At 34.4% G+C, this 8860-nt stretch overlaps 1 protein-coding gene across 2 annotated transcripts in view; it reads left to right on the top strand.

Annotated features, from left to right (window-relative positions):
- Positions 1 to 482: 482 nt before the first annotated feature.
- The window catches only part of CALCRL (calcitonin receptor like receptor), a 128115-nt gene continuing 119737 nt past the window's right edge, over positions 483 to 8860 (top strand). The window contains exon 1 of one of the 2 annotated variants that reach the window (XM_086371391.1): positions 483 to 746. The gene's annotated coding sequence lies outside the window, so the exon portion shown is untranslated. The remainder of the gene's footprint in view (positions 747 to 8860) is intronic. The other variant, XM_086371387.1, reaches the window with a different exon arrangement.

The raw sequence follows: 8860 nt of genomic DNA, 5'->3' as shown, positions 1-8860 counted from the left end.
AATGTGGAAAACTGATGAGGGAATAGCTCTGATTATCGAGGTCCAAATTAACAAGAATTAGATCACAGAACTAATTATGATGGAAAAATAGTTATTACTTTTCTGTGTTCCTCTATGAAGAAAGATATGTTACATTAAAACATTCCCTTGATGCTTTGTAAAGTATAATTCAACACACATACACACACACACTCCCTAACTCCTTTAATTCTTTGAGCAGAATACTATATTCAGATTTCCTTCAAACCATAGGCAGCTCTGTTTGACAAGTTCTAACAGAACTCAGTCAAGGTGAAATCCAGCCAGCTTTTGCTGCTAACAATGTGTTCATACAGCATATGATGTGTGTCTGTTCAGGCTGCTTCTTGCTCCTGTCTCAGAATAAAAAAGGAGTACTGCTTTCCTGGGGTATGCCATTTGAGAAAGAAAGTAACCTAACACTAACTGCAGGCGGGGTCAGAGTGATGTAACAGGAAGCTCTGATGTTTCCCTTCTGCTGCTGAGCACATACAATGTGACAACTCTTCCAGTCCACTCAGAACAACAGTCTCTCCAGCAGAGTGTCACCTCCTGCCTTAGGATCACCAAGCTCTGCTAACTGGACCTCACTCTGCCTCCAGGATCATATTGCAAGGCTTTCACCCTTCCCCACCTTGCCTGGGGGTACATTTCCTCTGCGGAATCTCAGAAAATCAAATTCCATCCTAAGAATAGTTCACCAAGAATTTCCTTAGGAGCTGTTCTGGGTAAGTGCATTATTCAAAATAAATATATTTATTCAGAGTAGTATTCTCAAGTCGTTTGACAATGTTTTTACTACAGAACTCAGCTAGTGACATTGAAATTATGTTTAAACAATTTTCATTTACTTCATGTGTTAGAAAAACGACAGTATATCTCCCCAAGATGTACACAATACCTGTTACTACTAGATAATATTATGTACAGTGCTATTCTAGAAAATAAATTTGGGAAGTAATAAAACATCTAAATGGATTTAAAGGCATACTTCTGAACAAATATCTTAATCAGGGAACAATGCCTTTTAAAATTAGCTCTACTATTAGCTAAGCTTAAATTTTGACAGCTGGAAAACATTTTTCCCCCACCAAGAGTCTTTAAACTTTCCATATAATCACTGTTTTAAAAAGGGGATGAGAGAATACTTATGGGGATCTTGGAGCCTCACTCACTCTGCTGTTAAACACAATGGAGAATCTAAGGAAAAGTAATAACTTTGGATTTATTATATTTGTCTTCTATTTGCCTTCTACCTCTATTTACACATACATCTCGAACTACTGAACTAATGGAATTTTCATTGTTCACTGTTGCCAGATGTGTTTAAACCTCTTTTATTAACCCTGAACTGTTTCCGCTGTGTTGGATCATGGGGTGGGCAACAGAGGAAAGAAAACAACTAGGGTTGAGAAAATGTTGGTATTTCTAATTTCAAAGCTTTTTATAGCTAAGGAGTAATAGAATGTGTTGCTTCCAATTGTCTGATAACCCTCTGCAAGCTTTTTTGGGAGGGTGTGATATTGAGATAACAAAGAAAATAGCAAAGATTTCCCAATTGGGTATATCAGATTGTTAAAGAGAAATTAAAGTGTGTTTTAAAAAAAATAATTTCTAGGATAGAACTTACTGAAATGTCGAGATGAAACATCTGTTAATGCTTCTTTCAACAGTACAGACAATTGGACAGTTTAAGAAACGAGTGTCTACTTTATAAGATGTTTGTATAGGGACATGACAAATTTATTGCTGAGGAAAATTAGATGTCAGATTTGGGTTCAAATTATATTGATTGACGTAATTTTAGTATATTTTCATACCCAAATGAAATGATAAATCTGCAAAATGTCTTTCCATGGAGAAATTCTGTACTTAATCATCCATATCAGGCACATTAACAGTGGACCACCAACTCATTCTGAGTAATTCCTTTATAAGTTTCTACTCAATTCTTCCATATATTTCTCCAAATAATGGAAACTTCAATTAAGTCTTGTTTTTGTGATTCTTTAAAAAATATTATGACTGGTTTCCTATCTCCTGTCATTCATTAATTGTACTAAGTTCTCTGACACATTTGTGGAAATGGATATTGTTTTTGAATGTAACTTTGTAAATAGCCATTAGATAATTAGGGGAGGAAATGGAAAGAACACATTAAATGCCTAACCCAATGTCATGGGATAGTAACAAAACCTAAAAATAGCAGTTCTTTTAGTTTATTTTCTTAGAAGGAGGTGTTACATAAAATTAATATCATATTTTATAATAAGAAACTTCCTCAAATTCTATAATCTCTAATTGCTAACCAAAACCCCATAATTTTCTTGAATAGCTTATTTTTGGTAACAATTATAATGATTTATAATTTTTATTTTCAAATAATAGTGTGGAATATTCAGGAATGAATATTGTGGATCTTTTGGCAAAGGCTTATTATTTGAGAAAATCATTGAAAATTTGAAATAAGAATTCATGTTATTATATTCTACAGTTTGCTTTCTTTCATTGTAAAGAAATATCAGAGCACTGACACATGCTTTCAGCCATAAAGAATTAATTTATTTTTCTGGATGATATTACCCTATTAGATCATAAAATGAACCCACAGAATCTAATGCCAGTTCTAAATATGTAAGATAAAATATAGAGTTGAGAAATTACATGGGTAATGTGAGCTAAAATATGTTTTACCTGCAATATTTGGGTGTCTTTAAGAATATGCTTTTGGTTATTGCTACAAGTCTCCATCTTGACACATGCCAAAATATAATTTTGTTAGATAAAATATGTAAACTTCTAGAATACATAAGATCTTTCATTCACTTTGAAAAAAAATGAATCACAAAATATTAAAAAGAAATCAGACTTGGGTCTGTAATTTTAAGACTATGCTAAATGAATGGCCAAGGTGTATGTAATTTTCTCATTGGTGATGCCTAGGATATAGTGAACTTTAAATTGAGTCAACACGTATGAGAACCTTCAGATTCACTTGTACATATTTTATCATTCTTTTATGCATAACAGATATTTACTTCAGTAAAAAATTCAAATAATATCAGAACAAGAAGTTTACCTTATAAGCTCTATGTTAGCATGGAAAAATTATTTGATAAACATGTAAAATCTAATCAAAATTCAGTTAATAGTATTATTACATATTTCTATTTTAGATCATATCTGAAACAATTATAACAATATTTTTTCCAACCTTTACCTCCATAGTTAAAATTTGAGAGTTACTTAATTTTTAAGACTTGCCTTAGTGATTGCTATAGAACAATTAACAAAATAAAGATCAAGATATGCATTTACTATACAAAACTTGTTTATGTATGACATTGAACACAACTTGAAAAACAGAATTCTGTTTTTAGAGATACCATGATAATGGTCAACATTTCAGAAAACAAATATATTTAAAGAACATTATTTGAAGTCATTGGTTTCATTCCTTATCTTTGTTTACGATTCAGAGAAGCTTTTAACCCATAAACATGAGATATATCATTGCAGTGGTGTTAAAGACAGACACTTAGAGAGTCAGACTTGTAGCATCTGTTAGTTCTTGACTTAATCAGACTTTCAGAGAATGAACTTAAGATGGAAAGTCAATATATACTTGTTTAAAAGATTTGCCTGTGTTTGGTTTTGATGTCTAGGGATGCACTATATAAATGTCTATAATTTCTTAGGAAATCTTTCTTTTTCTACCAAATTACTACTACCATGTTGCTGTTGCACTATTAAATTTAAGAAATTCTCTCATATAATACCAGAAAATGCTCTGATGCAGTTAAATAGAAAATAAAAGTTTACCAGAGACACAGGATCTGCATACTAATGCGATATCTCACACATTTTCCCATTTATTCACATGGACAATCATGCCTCCCAAATTCTTTCATCAACCCATAGTTATGCAACTCAAAGTAACTGGATAGTTTTCATACCTTAATTTTAGTTTATCTACTTATAAGTTGGTATATAATTTTGAAGCTATATAGACTTAACTAGTATAAAATTGCATAATATAGAATACATTTAATTGTAAAATTTGGAATTTTACAATTTTACAAATTTTACAAATTTGTAAATATTGATCTAGTGTGATTTAAGGAAAAAGAACATATGATTAGATATATGATAATTAAATCAACAAAACCCATTTAAATAATAAGATATTCTTTTATACATACTATTGTCATTCCAGCTTAAACAGCTTAAACTTTCCATCCTCAATAAATCCAGATTATTATCTTTTCATATCTAATTTGAATTACAATATTGTTCATTAAATTAGATTAAATTAAGTAATCTGTATTTTTCATATTTGAGTTAACTTAAAATCAAATTAGTTTTTAACTTTAATGTTATTTACAAAAAATGAATAAATGGATTTTAAAGACCCAATAAAAGTCTTTTTAATATTAAAAAATAAAATGGAATCATTGTCTGTGACAGAGTTAGGTTCTATGATTATTAGGTTACTGGTATTATTATCAGATAAGTTGCAAATACTTTACCAGAACATATTTCTTCCTTTTTTTCCCTTAAATTTCTTTACTTAAAAAAGACAGTATCATGCAAAACTAACACAATATATAATTGCTTGCAAAAATGGTCAAAGGGGTGTATTTTTTTAAATACAAATCAAGTTTTAATCTTTTTCTTCCTTCATGGTTTAATTAAATGTATCATATGCTTTCTCCCTTACAACCAATTACTAGGACAAAAACTCAACCCAATCTAAATCTAAATAAACAATTAACCAACCCAACCCTGTGGTATTAAGGTTTTATACCTTATTTCAGTTGTTGGATGGAGCCCAGTTTTCAGAGAAATCTTATCCTTCTTAACATGGAACATATTTTTTAAATAAAAAATGTTAATATGGCATAAACTTTTGTATAAATCTGTCATTATTTCTCTATTCCGACTTAGGTTAACTCAGGCCCGATTGTGCTTCTCAGAAACCATAGTCACGAGAACAAGTGGTATAGTGAAATAGCAGCTAGAAGGTTTACAAGGTGTCTGTCCCTCTCCTTCCGGCCGAGTCACTGGGGGGTCGTTAGCATATTCATGAGCACACAGACTTGCTTTATCAATGGAAACTAAGTTAATTTGTCTTAAATCCATGCACTGATTTGATACATTTTACAGATGAGTATTAGTTTGAACCCATAACCATTAGTTAACCTGACACCAATTATTATGCAGATATCTGTGCATGAACCTCAATTTTGCTTCCCTTCCAAGGATAATTTGAAGAGAAAATTGGAACTTCACTAAGTACTAGAGAAGAATAAATAATGTGATAGCAGAAAATAAGGAGGATTAAAACTCTGGGAAAAGAATGCCAGCAATACAAAATTGTTGATCTTTTTTTCCTCAATTGTGTTCATTTCAAATATGAGGCAAAATAGGAGATTTGTTTTTATTAGATAATGCGAACCTAACATTAGGGTAACAGGCTTAAATATTTTATTAATCAATTTACATATTTCTTTTAAAAATCATTTCAATGAAATTGTTTTGGTTTCAAACCTTTTTTTATGACATGACAGTAAACTTTATTAGCTAAGGCAAAAATATAACTTTTGTAGTTGTGCTTTAGAAATTTAGATATAGTTGTTGTTTGAAGCAATTCCCTGGAATGGAGTATGTTTTAGACCACAATCATATCATATTTAGTAAAGACATTGCTACATTCTAAATGTGTTAAACAAAATTTTATTAAAGTCTCAGTTAACTAAAATATCTTGGAATTGTAAGGTTTACTTGAGTAAATACATATATTTATTGTTAGGTTGCTTTGCTTTCTGATCCTTGACATTGTAAGATGAGGATGTGTTATTGAATGAAGTATGCATTGATGGATTTTGTTGTTGTTTAGTTGCTAAGTAGTGTCCAACTCTTGGAACTCATGGACTGTTGCTCACCAGGCTCCTTTGTCCATGGATTTCCCAGTCTAGAATACTGAAGTGGGTAGCCATGCCCTCCTCCAGGGAATCTTCGCAACTCAGGGATCCAAATGGAGTCTTCAGCATCAGCAGGCAGATTCTTTACTGCTGCGCCATAAGAGGAAGTCTTCGTTATTGGATGAATCTATCTTAATATTCCTACAGGAGAGTCTGCTTCCTCTGCTACAGCCTCCAACAGGGGGATCTGCCTTCCCTGCTACAGCATTCCCTCCCAAAGTCAGGAGAAGGTGACCTGTGCACACTGCACTCGTACAAGAGAACTCCATTTTAAAGGGTGGCTTGCTGCTACTGACTTAGCTAATTTCTTTGAGGGTTTGCTATGTGCCATAGACATTATTAATTACTAATGTATAACTCCTTTCATCTCAAAGCCCTAGCAAATATTATCCTTGTTTGCATGTACGAAACTCATAAACTAAAGCACAGAGCTCCTAAGTAATGTGCCCAAGGTCATATAGTTATCAAGTGGCAAAACAAGGCCTTGACTCATGTTCTGAACAACTCTGCTTCCCTTTCCAATTGGTGGCTGATACCATGTCATCCCTAGTGCAAAGGGATGCTGTTCCTCGAATCTTAGCTTAAGTGTAGTTAGTTAGTTAGCTCAGTCGCTCAGGGTTGTCCGACTCTTTTCAACCCCATGGACTGCAGCGTACCAGGCTTTCCTGTCCATCACCAACTCCTGGAGCTTACTCAAACTCATGTCCATTGAGTCTGTGATGCCATCCAACCATCTCATCCTCTGTCATCCCCTTCACTTCCCACCTTCAATCTTTCCCAGCTTCAGGGTCTTTTCCAGTGAGTCAGTTCTTTGCATCAGGTGGCCAAAGTATTGGGGTTTCAGATTCAGCATCAGTCCTTTCAATGAATATTCAGGGCTGAGTTCCTTTAGGATGGACTGGTTTGATCTCCTTATGGGCTAAGGGATTCTCAAGAGTCTTCTCCAACACCATTAAAAAGCTTCAATTCTTTGGTGCTCAGCTTTCTTTATAGTCCAAATCTCACATTCATATATGACTACTGGAAAAACCATAGCTTTGACTAGATGGACATTTGTTGGCAAAGGACTGTCTCTGCTTCTTAATATGCTGTCTAGGTTGGTCATAGCTTTTCTACCAAATAGCAAGCATCTTTCAAATTAATGCTGCAGTCACCATCTGCATTGATCTTGGAGCTCAAGGAAAGAAAGTCTCTCACTGTTTCCATTGTTTCCCCATCTATTTGCCATGAAGTGATAGGACCAGATGCCACCATCTTAGCTTTTTTAATTTTGATTTTAATCCATCTTTTACACTCTCCTCTTTCACTTTCATCAAGAAGCTCTTCAGTTCCTTTTCACTTTCTGACATAAGTTTGATGTCATCTGCACATCTGAGGTTATTGATAATTCTCCTGGCAATCTTAATTCCAGCTTCTGATTCATTCTCATGATGTACTCTACTTATAAGCTAAATAAGCAGGGTGACAATATACAGCCTTGAAGGACTCCTTTCCCAATGTGGAATCAGTCTATTTTTCCATGTCGAGTTCTAACTGTTGCTTGTTCACCTGCATATAGGTTTGTCAAGAGGCAGATCAGGTGGTCTGGTATTCCCATCTCTTTCAGAATTTTCCACAGTATTGTGATCCACACAGTCAAAGGCTTTGGCATAATCAATAAAGCAGAAATAGATGCTTTTCTGGAACTCTCTTGCTTTTTTGATGATTCAGTGAATGTTGGCAATTTGATTTCTGGTTCCTCTGCCTTTTCTAAAACCAGATTGAACATCTGGTAGTTCACGGTTCACGTATTGCTGAAGCCTGGCTTGGAGAATTTTGAGCATTACTTTACTAGCGTGTGAGATGAGTGCAATTGTGCGGTAGTTTGAGCATTCTTTGGCATTGCCTTTCTTTGGTATTGGAGTGAAAACTGGTCTTTTCCAGTCCTGTGGCCACTGCTGAGTTTTCCAAATTTGCTGACGTATTGAGTGCAGCACTTTCACAGCAGCATCTTTTAGGATTTGAAATACCTCAACTGGAATTCCATCACCTCCACTAGCTTTGTTCATAGAGATGCTTTCTAAGGCCCGCTTGACTTCACGTTCCAGGATTCCTGCCTCTAGGTGAGTGATCACACCATAGTGAATATCTGATTGTGAAGATCTTTTTTGCACAGTTCTGTGTATTCTTGCCACCTCTTCTTAATATTTTCTGCTTCTGTTAGGTCGATACCATTTCTGTCCTTTATTGAGCCCATCTTTGCATGTAATGTTCCCTTGCTATCTCTAATTTTCTTGAAGAGACCTCTAGTCTTTCCTTTTCATTTGTTTTCCTCTATTTCTTTGCGTTGATTGCTGAGGAAGGCTTTCTTATCTCTCCTTGCTATTCTCTGGAACTCTGCATTCAATGGGTATATCTTTCCTTTTCTCCTTTGCTTTTTGCGTCTCTTCTTTTCACCGCTATTTGTAAGGCCTCCTCAGACAGCCATTTTGCTTTTTGCCTTTCTTTTCCATGGGGATGGTCTTTATTCCTGTGTCCTGTACAAAGTCATAAACCTCCGTCCATAGTTCATCAGGTACTCTATCAGATCTAGTCCCTTAAATCTATTTCTTACTTCCATTGTATAATCATAAGGAATTTTATTTAGGTCATACATGAATGGTCTAGTGGTTTTCTTCACTTTCTTCAATTTCAGTCTGAATTTGGCAATAAGGAGTTCATGATCTGAGCCATAGTCAGCTTCCGGTCTTGGTTTTGCTGACTGTATAGAGCTTCTCCATCTTTGGCTGCAAAGAATATAATCGATCTGATTTCGGAGTTGACCATCTGGTCATTCCATGTGTAGAATCTTCCCTTGTGTTGTTGGAAGAGGGTATTTA

Source organism: Bos grunniens, chromosome 2 (genome assembly GCF_055505025.1).
Source record: "Bos grunniens cultivar Pamir isolate PY7600 chromosome 2, Bosgru_T2T1.0, whole genome shotgun sequence".
Classification (NCBI taxonomy): Eukaryota; Metazoa; Chordata; class Mammalia; order Artiodactyla; family Bovidae; genus Bos; species Bos grunniens.
The sequence above is the reverse complement of the archived record's forward strand: the minus strand, read 5'-3'. Positions and strand labels throughout refer to the sequence as shown.